Source organism: Lactuca virosa, chromosome 7, assembly GCF_052849685.1.
Source record: "Lactuca virosa cultivar CGN04683 chromosome 7, Lactuca_virosa_CGN04683_v6, whole genome shotgun sequence".
Lineage (NCBI taxonomy): Eukaryota > Viridiplantae > Streptophyta > Magnoliopsida > Asterales > Asteraceae > Lactuca > Lactuca virosa.
The window spans coordinates 90,780,120-90,793,585 of record NC_136432.1 but is presented as its reverse complement, the minus strand read 5'-3'; the positions used below and the strand labels follow the sequence as shown (position 1 = coordinate 90,793,585).

At 36.0% G+C, this 13,466-nt stretch overlaps 1 pseudogene across 1 annotated transcript; it reads right to left on the bottom strand.

The window, feature by feature from the left end:
• Positions 1-1,628: 1,628 nt before the first annotated feature.
• LOC145124682 (disease resistance protein RPV1-like) lies at positions 1,629-6,378 on the bottom strand (annotated as a pseudogene). Its single transcript, XR_013715684.1, has 5 exons — positions 5,895-6,378; positions 3,788-5,095; positions 3,434-3,655; positions 1,897-2,659; positions 1,629-1,817 (listed from the first exon to the last, which is right to left on the bottom strand). The product of XR_013715684.1 is annotated as a disease resistance protein RPV1-like (transcript).
• Positions 6,379-13,466: the final 7,088 nt, after the last annotated feature.

Below are 13,466 nucleotides of genomic sequence, written 5' to 3'. Positions count from 1 at the left end.
GAAAGAGATAGAATGATAAGAATAAGAGAAATTTCATCAAATGACCAAAAGAAAGGGGGTGTTTGAACATTTTGACCATGAAAATTTGAGTTTTGTAGAATGACCAATGAATCCTCAGAGGGGGCTCAGTGAAAGCCTTTAACCTTTTGAGGAATGTGAATAGTAACGAGGAATTGAGGTGGCAGGGAAAAAAGACAAAAAAAAAAAGGTTTGTGGCATAGTTCCTCAGAGGGGGCTATGAGGAAAGGTGGCTAAGGCTCTAAGGATCTGTTCTTCATCAACATACCTCTGAGGAACTGTTCTTCGGCTAACACTGAAAAAAATTGGAATATTGAGGATTTTTTCTAGAGTATATATTTTGAATAATCTTGTTTCACACATTTTGAAGTAATTAGTTATTAATCAAATCAAATATTAAATTCCTATAAGATGAACGTAGCACTTTAATTCTAGGAATATCGATTAAATAATTATTATGTAATTTTAAATTTAAGAAAATAAATCATAACAAAAATCGGGATTTCATTAGCCGAAGAACAGTTCCTCAGAGGTATATTGATGAAGAACAGATCCTCAGAGCTTCAACCACCTTTCCTCATAGCCCCTTTAAGGAACTATACAACAAACTTTTTTTTTGTCTTTTTCCCCTGACACCTGAATTCCTGGTTACTATTCACAATGAGCCCCTCTGAGGATCTCTTGGTCATTCTATAAAACTCAAATTTTCATAGTCAAAATGTTCACCCCCTTTCTTTTGGTCATTTAATAAAATTTCTCTAAGAATAAAAAGGGGTGTTGCATCTGGCATGTGTGAGTATGTGTTTTTAATGTGTGAGAGAGAGAGGGTGGCATGGGGCCTACTTTTTTTTTCTTTTTCTTTTTTTTTTAATTATGAGTCACTGATTGTTCAAAATTAGATTAGAAGATTATTGATAAATTGTATAAAAAAATTACCAGTGTATAAAACTTAAAGTTCATTACTCTCATAATTCATTATCCTTATTTTCTTCTCAAGCCATCTTTTAATTCTTCAAATATCACTTCTCCTCCTTCGTATCTTTTCTCCATTCCCACATTTTTTCTATCCATGTTTCTGGTCATTTCTCATCCTAACAACCTGCGTAAATGGAAACAAAAGTATATACAACATAACTTTAATCCAAACTCAATGTGGCGGACCTTAGTGGAGCCTGGGGGGTGTCGGGCCACTACTCCGATTCCGGCACGTAATTTTAAAATACGAGTGTCACTACTAATGTAGATTTATTTCGAAATTTTTTTTAGTGCCACCCCTACTAAAACGTTCTGCGTCTGCCACCGGTAATAGTTTAAAAAGTTACCTACACTGCTTTTAGAAAATGGTTATCAAAGAAAACAAGGTAGCCGTAGCTTATATCATATGCTTTGCTAAGGGCTGCTAAGAATGTTTGAGTTGTTGTATAAAGCGGTGTCTACCATTCACTCTAATCATAGATGAGTAAAGGCTGGACAACAACAAATTAAGATTAAAGGATGAGGAGTTATGAAGAAAAAAACAAGCTGATGGTGGGCAGTTACACATCGAGGAATGATCCACATGTAATTTAGTCCAATAATAAACAAAACTTATATTCATTTATATAGGTTAGTTTGGATTAAGGGATTTAAGAAGCAAATTAATTTAAATTTACAAACAAATATTGGTATTTTATGCCAAAAAGAATGATTAAATGTACATACTTAGAACAAATCAGAAAAAAGGTCGTCTCTGTAAGCTTTCCACTCCGTATATGACCCTTCGTAGTCTGTCTGAAGAGATTTTCTCCATCCATGTAAATCTATGACAGTGTGATAAGATTGTATCAGTATTTGCAAGCTTAATCTTGTTAAAAAGCATCAGCTCAAAGACGAACTAACCGTTATGGGGAATGGTATCACCAAGTAATATATCTAACCAATCAGGGGTGGTAAACTCCAAGTAATCACGGCGACAAAGATAATAGGCTCCTGTAGTGAGCTCAAATTCAGATAGATCTCCTCCAATAACTTCTTCCTCTTTCTTGTAATTTTTGTAGTATTCTAACTCTTCTTCACCATCATATATGAACGCAAGGCTGGCACCACACCTGCTTACCATAAATCCATCCCCCACAATAATGGACACATTGATTTCATCTCCAGCGTCTAATGTATTCCCAATGGGCCAATAACTTATATTTGGACAACGGCTCACATCGAGTACCCGAAGCATTTTAAGATTAGTGTAATTGGTCAGGAACATTAACGGATTACTGCCAAAATTCATGTGATTTAAAGACAATGGATCATCATCATGGCTTCTATCATGGTTGCAGTCATTGAGAAACAGAACCTTTAACGAGTCTGGAAAGGGGACCAAAAACGGTTGTGGTATTCCTCCACCGGTACATAGAGTTTTTAGCATTTGCAATGGATTTGCATACTTATTATTCAATGCAACCTTCCCATGATAATTACACCATCCAAAGTCCAATAGTGAAAGCTTCCTAAGACCTCCAATGGTTTCACAAACATCAGTCAGACTGAGACTCATACAAAACGAGAGAATCAAAGTCTCGAGATTAGGAAGTCGCGAAAGATGACAGACACTAACAAGATTGAGCGACCATTTAAGATTTAGGATCTTCAGCGAATTAAGAACCTGTTCCAAGAATACCAAGATTGATTCATCGTACTTTAGCACATAAACTATCAGAAAGTTAGGAAACAGAGGTTGTGTTTGGTTGTATAACATTATCTAGTTTTCAAGAAAAATGAAAATTTTGACAACACGTTTGGTTTGATAATTTTTCTAAATAATTTCCGGGAAATGAAAATTTTCCCTTTTCCAAAATAACAAAGAACTTGGAAAACTGATAGTTATTGTTTTTCCACACTTTTCCATTTCCAAAAGTTTTCTAAAATATAAACACACACACCCAACCCGACCCACACCCCCACACACTCCGCCCACACCCACCCCATCCGTACAGACCCTACACACCCACCCCACACCACCTACCTACCCCCACATCCACCCCCACCCACACTAACCCATACCTACCGCCATACCCACATACCCAATCCACCCCACCTCACCCCAAACCTTACTTACCCCACACACACAACCCACCCCTAAACCTAGTTAAAATAACTTAATAAGAATTTCAATAGTTTCTTGTACAAAAACAATTTAAAATAACAAAAACTAGTGGAAATTGAAAACTGATAGAAAAAACACAACCAAACACGTTTTCTAATTTTCTAAAAAGGAAAATGAAAACTCTAAAGTTTTAACTAAACGCGTTTTCTAAATTTTCCAATAACAACTGAAAATGAAAACCCTACTCCTTTTTTGAAAACTTTTACAAGAAAATTGAAAACACTTTTCCACAACCAAAAAGGTGAAGTGACAATCAGGACATCAAATTCCTACCATGGGTGGTTCAAACTTCTCCAACCATCCATTGCTCATATCTATAGCCACCAAGTTGCTACCCAATAAGCCGGATGGTATTTCTTTCAATTGACAATAACTCCAGTACAACCATCTTAATTTTGGAAAATTCTTATAGGACCCTGTGAGTTCTACATGTCGGAGCTTGAGAAATTTTAGTTGGTCCATTTTTGCAAGTGAAGCTGTTTTAAGGGCTGATTGCTGCAAGTTTAGCATTAAGTTAATTAATTATTAGTACATACCTCATGTATGACATAAAATGCATTGAAAATTAAAAAGGTAAGTGGATCAAAAATATCAAGAGTACCACACTCATTCACATCTTTGGCTTACATTTGATCTCATCCTGTTCTCGAGGCGCTCATCCATGTCAAGTGCTAGACCTTCAATTGTTTTTGAACCCCAACAGAGGAAGACATGAAATGAGAGAAGGAAAGTTAACATATAGGAGGCTGTGGTAGGGAAAGTAAGTATGAAGTGACATAAGAAGCATCTTTTACCTCTCCATTTTCCAATAAATCATAAGATGCATCATTTTGTGAGACTCTACTACGTGCTGCAGGATCTCTGGACTCTTGAAGGACGATGTTTCTTGCCATCTCTTGAAGCAGTTGATGCATCATCAGTTTCTTACTTGGTGAGACAGTAAGAAGGCATCTGTTTATGAGGGTCATGATCCCAGCCTTTGCATGCCAGTCATGCTCCAATACGTTTACCACATAATCATCATGAAAACCAACAAAGAAAAAAGCAATATGCAGAAACAACTCTTTGTTACTGGAATGTGGTAATGAGTCAAAGCTCTTTTGTAGTATACCATGGATTCTATCATCAAGATTTCCTTTCAATGAATTCAGTGAATTCAATGTACTTCTCCAAACCTCTATCATGCTATTTATTTTCCATGGCTGGCCAACATCAACAAATAGAGAAGAACCTAGTACTTTAAGAGCTAGTGGGCTTCCACCACAATCCTCTGCTAACTGAACTGCGAGCTCCTTGAAATCTTCCATAGGAATTTTGGATCCAAATGCATGGCAACTTAAAAGCTCTAATGATTCACAGTCATTCAGCAATTCGGGTTTTTGCACCTCGCACCTCCAAGATATGGACCCAAACCATGCATTTATATCTAGAAGCCTAGTTGTTACTATGATCTTGCTTTGTGTATGAAACGCACGTGTTCCAAGTAAAGCGCCTAATTGGTCATGTGCATCAATGTCATCAAGAATAATAAGCGCCTTTTTCACTTGTAAGGCATCCTCAACCTTCATTGTCTCCCGAGATACACTAGATATACTTGCATTCTTTCCCCCTAGAACGTCTGTGAGAAGTTGTTTCTGTAGCCCAAGCAAACCATCAGACTGTTTAGAGTGCTTTCCGATCTCTTCAAGGTAACTGCTGCTTTCAAAATCTTCCTTGTTTGAGTTATAAATGAATTGGGCGAGTGTGGTCTTGCCACTGCCTCCCATGCCACAAATTGCTAAAACATTAGCACCAGATTGTTCATTTTTCAACCAAGAATTGATAATTTCAGATCGAGTGTCCATTCCAATTAGATGAGCTGGAGTACTAACTAGATTCAAATCTAGTTCAGACTTGATTTTACCAACAATCTCTGAGATAAAATCTGTTTCAGACCTGAAATAATAGAAAAAGAAAAGAAGCACATTCATGTCATTTAATCTTCTTAAACACTTTATCTTTCTTCAGTTATAGTGGATGGAATTCAAAAAATAATATTTTCCCTGTAACCATTATCAACCCGCTAAATATGATGAACTGAGGTGTACATAGTAAGTGTAAATGCAATCTGATTGAATTAAGTTTTCAACAATGTGAAGCCCAACTAGATACACCCAATACTTGTAGGGCCAAAGTCAAACCCCAATACCTGCTATGTTATCGGTTTTAATTTTAGCTTCACTTCTTACTCACTATTTCACATCATATATATTATATACATACGTGATACATCATACATGAATATATGCATATTGTAGATTTGTAGTAAACCATTCATAAGTAAGGAGGAGAAAGGCATAATGTCTATACATAACCGAAAAGCTATTTATCCGGTCAATTAAACTTGCAATCTTCATTATATAGAAAATTCAATTACCATGCCAAATGTGTCTAGAGACAAAGAGCAAAGCAAATGAAGTATGTGTGCAAAAGTAAACCAACCCCTTACAGTACTACGGAAAAGCCATGTAATACACACAGGTAAACTTCTAATCATCTGGCTCTTTGCATAGATTTAAAGCACAATATGAGCAAAAGAAAATTTCATGACTTACATGTTTTTAAAAGAATACCTGAATACGATCATCTGCTAGACACAAACTACGATTCCTTATCATATTTAATACTCTCAGTTTAATTAATCAAAAAGAGTTTACGAAGGATTAAACAATAAACACGAATAGAGAAAGCATACCCAGAAGCAACCATGCCGGTCAAATGAGCAACCTCTGTAAGGGCTGCCTTCCATCGATTGACATTATACTCTGTCCATTTTGACCCTTCTGCTCCTTCGTCTACATTAATCGCGAAACTTTGTCTTTGGTTCCTGACATCTGAGGGATCGACATGGTAAAACACTGGTAAAACAAAATGATTTATGCTCCCCCTTTGCTCAAGGATCAACAGCAGCTCGTCAAGGCACAATTCGCATACTTCTGTGACAAGACAACGATAGAAGCCCTGGATTTTCTGATTGCTCTATCGATTTCCGGCTTCAGTTCTTGACCTCTGTCGATATTATCATTATCCCTAAAAGTGCGAACTCCTGCTCGTTTTAAAGCTGCATAGAGATGATCTGTAAATGAGTTACGAGTATCTTCACCTCTAAAGCTTAAAAAAACGTCATGGCAGCTAGTATGATTTAGTAGAGAAGCAAAAGATGAAGTAGACGCCATTGAAATTAGTACGATGAGACTTGAGAGGTTGTTAAACAAAGGGAATTATAAAGGCATCAAAGTCAACGTCTCCGGTCTCCGGAGAATTACATACGTGTTAGGTGACGTTGGATTGTTGTTATGTTGTGATTAAAATCCCGGCTATTTCTACGCGTTTGTTTCAAATATATCAAAAAATTAAATTAGTAACTAGTTTGATATATGGGTTGGTTAAAATAAAAAATTAAATACTAAGGTTTAAACAAAAGTTTATTTAATTTGAAATTTTAGATTTGAAATTTAAAATTTAAAATTTAAAATTTGAATTTAAAAGGAAACATATTAAATACTATATGAGTTGTAATATTGTAATTTATTGGTTATTTTCAATTAAAACAATTATTAATTGAGGTGTAAATATGATGTGTTAATTAAAAAAAATTTAAAAAATGAGAAAATGACAAATGGAAAAAACATTTATTGAAAAATACCAAAAAAATGACATGTGTCCAAGTTAATAAGAGAGTGATATGTCGCAAAAATTATTTTCATTTATTAGGGAAGATTGTTTAAGATATTTTTGTTAAGTTTGAAGTTTCTTTCTCAAAACACAAAGCTGCAAGAATGGTCCCGTGCTATGTTAAAAATTGTCATTTTTGTCTAAAAAGGTTTCGACTAAAACCATTGATCTAAATCTTTCATTTTGTTATGGGTTTGGTCTATTTTCTTTTAAAAATGTTCAAAATGACAAATTTGCCCTTTACAATTTCATTTTCCATTTTCTTTTTATTAGAATAATTAAAAAAGAAAGAAAACTACAAATATTGACCCCGCCTCTCTCTCTCTCTCTCACACACACACACATAGATCCACCTTTAAGAACATGAAGAACGCCCGGTACTCCCATCCCTTCTCTGGTTCGGTCACCACTATAACTACCGCCAAACCACCAACAATAACCAATTTTTCCTAGAAAAATCGAGCCTTCAGACAGTAACAATCATATTCATCTTCAACCCACCACGAAAAATCACCACCATCGAGAACCTATCATCCCCAACTACCTTGTTCTGCCATTTATCTTCTGATCAAATTGCAACTCAAAAAAATATTAAGAACGAATAAGATTGAAGAATAGGGGACTGTGATTGAATGGAGAAGTGCCGCCTGCGATCAAACAAAAGAAGAAAAGAAAAGGTCGATTTATTTGTCCTCTTGAGTGTGACATGCAATCTAATTTGAAGAAGGAAAGAAGGAGACACAGACGACATTAATGGAGGTGGTCGGAGGATCCTTGGCTTCATATCTTATGTATGTTGACGATGACAAGGGCAGATCTAGACAAGATGCATTGAATACGGCGCTTGTAATAACTTTGCATATCCGGTTCACCATTTGAAGTGATTTCAAAATGTCACACCCCCGGCCGAGGCGGCGGAACACGTCGGGCTGTGCGACTAAGTTCATGGAACACAGGTAAAACTAAATATATAGCACAAGTATAACGATAAACAAAACAACATTTGTATTCCATCGTTAAGTTTGAATACAGGGTTCACAGATAATAATAGTACCGTAGTTGCCTTAAACAGGTAAGCAAATAACAAAAACTAGATAGCTAGGTCACCTGTAATCCGTGACCAATCTTCTGTCTGAACGCTTGTCTAATGATCTCCTAAGAATACATGTAAATTTGGGGTCAACACAAAGGTTGGTGAGAGTCACAGGTTTTCTGTAATAATGATACTTTTAATATGATCCAAAAAGTATTGCCTTTGTTGTATGTAAAACCGTGTTTGGAAATGTTTGGAAATGTTTGTTATCAGTATGTCTTTTATGCTTACCGGGTGGGGCCCGATGCCGAGCGGGGTTCGATGACTGTATGGTATGATATGGTCTTTGTGATTATTACATGTGCTAGTAGGATTATATGTTTATATGATTATATGGTTATCTGGTTATGTGTGTATCGGGTCGGGCCCAAACTCAGGCGGGGCCTGGTGATTGACAGATCTGTAATCCGAGTGGGGCTCGATGTCGAGTGGGGCTCGATGTCGGGCGAGGCTCGATGGAGGGCAGGGGCCCAGTATTTGATTTATGAATGTGTGGTATGTGGTATCTTGGGTAACTCATTAAGCTTTATGCTTACGGTTTTCAGTTTATGTTTTCAGGTACTTTGGTTTTCAAATGGAGAGATCGGGATGATTGCAGAGCACACACCGCATGTTTCCGCATTCTGTGATTTACTCTGATATGATAATGTTTTGAATGAATCTTGATCACTTTGGTTTTGTGGAAATTATATGTATTAACGGTTTATTAATTTAAAAATGAAAATTTTATGATATTATTTTTGGGACGTTACATATTCACCAACACGAAAAACAATATGCAGAAACAACTCAATGTACTTCTTCAAACCTATCATGCTATATATTCTCCATGCTTGGCTAACATCAACAAACAGAGAAGAGCCTAGTATTTTAAGAGCTAGCGGGAATCCACCACAATACTGTGCTAACTGAACTTCGAGCTCCATGAAATCTTCCATAGTAACTTTCGATCCAAATGCATGGCAACTTAAAATCTCTAATGATTCATCATCATTCAACAATCCAAGTTCGTGCACCTCGCAACTCCAAGATATGGACCCAAACCATGCATTTATATCTAGAAGCCTAGTTGTAACATCCCGATTTCCAGAAGTGAGATTTTAGGGATTTTTATGCAATCAAGGAAGCCTACTCGACGAGTTGGAGGCTCCAACTCGTCGTGTAGAGGGTAGTCAACTCGCGTGACTTTTAGGACCTACTCGACGAGTTGGAGGACCCAACTTGACGAGTTGGCGATGTGTAAGGAAACCGTAATTTTTAGGGTTTTCACCCTATTTAGAGATCCTTAACCTCACTTCTCAGCCTTCTTACTACCCTTTCACGTCCAGAAGCAAAACCCTAACTATCTAACCCCCATTTTTGAGTGTTGTGAGGCTAAAGGTGTGTTGTTGGTGCATATCTTGAAGAATTGGAAGCTAAGAACGAGGAGGAGCTTGTAGATCCAACATCTACTTTAGCTTCGCATCATTTGGAAGGTAACAAGTCGTTACCTTGATCATCCTAGTGTTAGATCTCCACATCTAAAGGCTTAAAGCCATTTCTAACGTTTTTATGGGTCATTTCTTGTATGGAGCATGATCTGAAGTTGCAACTTCAGATCTGGACTCTCATAGGCCTGTAATGTCATAAAGCCTCAAGCTTTTTGAAGCTTTGGCTCTTCTCCATAGCCTAAACCTTTCCTTTAGTCTAGTTTTTGTTGGATTAGGTGTCTAAGACCATAACTATAATTGATATGTACTTGACTTGATAATGAGCATGGTCCTTTTGGGTTGCCTTCACTCATGCAACTTGTAGGATGACAAGTGGAGAGAGTAGGATTTATTATATGAAAACAAATTGGTACTCAAAATGGTTTTATTAATATATTAAGAGATTAATATATTATTTGGAAATCATATTATTAATTAGTGATTAATCAGAAATTAATTTAATATTAATTTTGGGATTAAAGGAACTGATTAATAATTGAGAGATTGTTGTGCAAATCATTGATAGTTGCATAATCGGGCTGATGGACTCCATAGAGTGGAGTGGACGAAATTTATGGGTAAGCCCATAAGATTTCGTCCAAGGGCGTAAAGGAAGGAGTCAATGGGCTGCTTGTTGCCTAAGCAAGGTATTAGGGTTTCCACCTGAAAACCCTAGCAGCCACAACTATATAAGCAACCATCTTTATGTGATTTCTGGCCTATGTATGTCTTCTAAGAGTTGCCTGGCCGATTTCCACCTCTCTCCAAGTCATCCTTGTTGTGTAGAGTGTTTGTGACTCCATTAGAGGTGCAACATTCGGGGCACTAAGCTTTCAAAGGTCAAGGATTTCTTGTTATTACAATATAACAAGTGAGGTAATGTTTCAAACCCTAATTTCATATGAATTTTGATTATTGTATGCTAGTCTTAGGGTTCTATGCCTTGGTATTCAATTTTCATGTTCAATAGAAGAGAAAAACCTAGATCTAAAGCATTAGGGTTGCATGTACACCATAGGAATGTTGTAATGCTCAAAACCCATCAGTGGTATCATAGCCTAGGTCATTTTTCTGTTGTATGATGCAATTTTGTTGTGTTCAAAGCTGAAAGAAGTCGAAATCTGGACTCTGTCAGATGAACTCGATGAGTCTACTATGGAACTCGACGAGTTGAGCCAACTTGACGAGTCCATGCCCTGACTCGACGAGTTGACTCGTCGGTTGACAGATTTTTCGGGATTTTGGCCAGAATTGGATTTGGATAATTACCATAAACTGTTTTGACTGATAAAATTCGATTTTTATATTATGGTAATGATTATCTTCATCTAATTAAAGGATAATTGTCAAATTTTAAGATAATTACTAGATTATATGATAAATTAATTATTAGTAAAATTTGATTTGAATTATCTTACCATATATAATGGATTAGTTCAGATTATGTGATAAAGATTAATTATATGATTAATTATTTGTTTTCAAATTTGATCAGTTTTAAAATTTGCCCTCAAGTTTTGGAATTTAAAATTTGATTAAGAGTCTTAATTTTGAAATATTTAAATTCTAAACCCTAGTATTTTAATAGTTTAAAATACACCCTCATGGATTGTACTAATTAACTAATTAAGTGTTTTAATTAAAGGATAATTAATAAGTCCATAGATAGGTTTAAGTCTAATTAAATTAAGAGTCTAATTTATTTATAGATTAAACCACTTAGTATTTTAAATGTTAAAAAATACACCCTTATATATAAAATTAAAAGTCTAATATATTATATATGTATAAGTTAAAAGCCAGTCTTACCGTTAGTAGGCCTCATTCACGAAGTTGGTCTATAATGGGTGTTTAAGGAAGCGGCCTGTAAAATAACCGTCATTGGGTATCCACTCTTACCCACCGCACCCTTGACCAGTGGAGGGTCGTTAGCCGAATGGGTTTGATAGGACACATCATTATTAGTATGATGAATAAATAAAGTAACTAAATGTTTTATTAATTCTCAATCTTAGTTACTTTAGGAAAATGTGAATTTGATGCTAATCCATGAAATTGCACATTGCACCTTATTGGTCATTAGTGGAGCGTGTGTGGTTAACCGGCACACTAATCTGGGACTAATGAAGGATGGCAATGGGTAGCTCGTTAATTATCATAGATCAATGAAGCGTGTGTGGTTAACCGAGACATTGATTAGGTGATAAATGTTATCAAGAGTACCAAGCTAATTTGCATGGTTATTCACACCTTGTATGTGATCATCGGTATCCCAGTCACAAACTTGGAGGGCATAATCGAGATTAAACATGTCATTGAAAAGTTCAATGAATCTCAAAATATCTAGGAGTTTCATATAAAACCTAATTAGCTTAAATTTTGTTTTCGTGGTGGAATTGGTATATCGTCATTTACCTACCTTCAAATAATTTACAATTTAGATTACGGCATCCCTCTTCTGAATTGTGAATTATTGTGTAGGGTCCTAGCCTTGATATTTCATTTTGGGTGTTATATTAAGGATTAAATCAACTCACTTAAATTTATCCCTTTGTAGATGTCTAGCTCTGACAACTATGGTCTTCTTTATCCTTTTGGAAAAAGCTTTCTTCTTGAAGATGATATTCCACGTGGCAATCGAGGTGAAAGACCAATCCCTTTGTCGTGCCTTGGTGGAACTAGAGATCATTTTTCACTTCCTCCACCTCCTCCAGTGATTCTCCCCGACCCACGTTTTTGTCGACTTGAAAAGTTCAAGGTTACGCAAGCCCTATTGGTATGTAAGCACAAAGATGGAAATTTTGTGTGTGCACACGTCCTCGAGATGAAGTCCCACATTGACAAGCTAGGGATGTTGGGTGTTGTCTTCCCAAGGAAGCTGGTTGTTGACTTGGTTCTTCAGTCACTTCCTGATTTGTATAGTGAGTTCCTAAAGGATTACAATATGACAGACCACGACGTGACCCACATTGATCTGACATGTTTGCTAATTGCTGCTGAACCAACAATGATTTGGCGTACTGGTAAAACAAATTTACTTGGAAGATCTACTTCCCAAATTGTCATGGACATACGCAATGATAAGGATAATCCAGAAAGGATTTCGTCTCCTAAGGGAAAGAAATCTTCCATGGTCAAAAAGTTTGATCATAAGAGAAAGGCAAATTCTGAGATAGTCCCTTGTGTCATTCCCAGAGAGTCCATATGTTTCTATTGCCAAGAGAAGGGGCATTGGATGCGAAGTTGCCGTATCTACCTGAAGGATCGCAAGGATGGTAAAGTCAAAATGTATGACTCTACTTCAGGTAAGTTCACTATCTAACTCTATTAAGTTCCTATTTATAGATTCTTTACTACATGATGTGATAAGATTGCATTTTGATGTTTTGTATGATCAAAGAAAAGAAATGAAGCTTAAAGGAAAAGTAAGCTGAGTCTGATCGTGAAGAGATGGATTTCGATTGCATGGTTCGATGATCAGATTTTTGAGCTACTGCTTAAGAGTTATGATAGATTGCTTAGGAATATTTAGAAACATAGTTTTCATTTGTATTTGCATTGTAAGGACAACTTTTTCCGCACTTTTTATAAATAAAGAAAATTTTGTTTTTCTCTTATTTTATGTTTCCTTGCAATGACATTTGTGAAAATTGTTGTTTATATGTGTTTCCATTAATAGCAATGCTGGAAATAGTTTGATTTTTAGTTATATCAATTGTGGTTGTGTCGTAATTTTCTAAGTAAGGAAAGATTCTCATCGCCCAAATTTCAATTGGACATAAACTTGGAATCATATGATTTGAATTATGTGATGCATGAGAATTTTGGTACTTGGAAAAATTGGGACTAATTCCTTATTTACATATGTATGTAAGTCAAGTGAAAGACCAAAGGATCTAGTAAACATTGATGTGCACCGGTCAGATCCACCACAAAAGGGCGATAAAGTCTATTCGTCATGATTTACTGAAAGATCAGTAAATGTGATTATCCTTACAAGATTAAGTATAATTCTGATACCTTGAAAAGA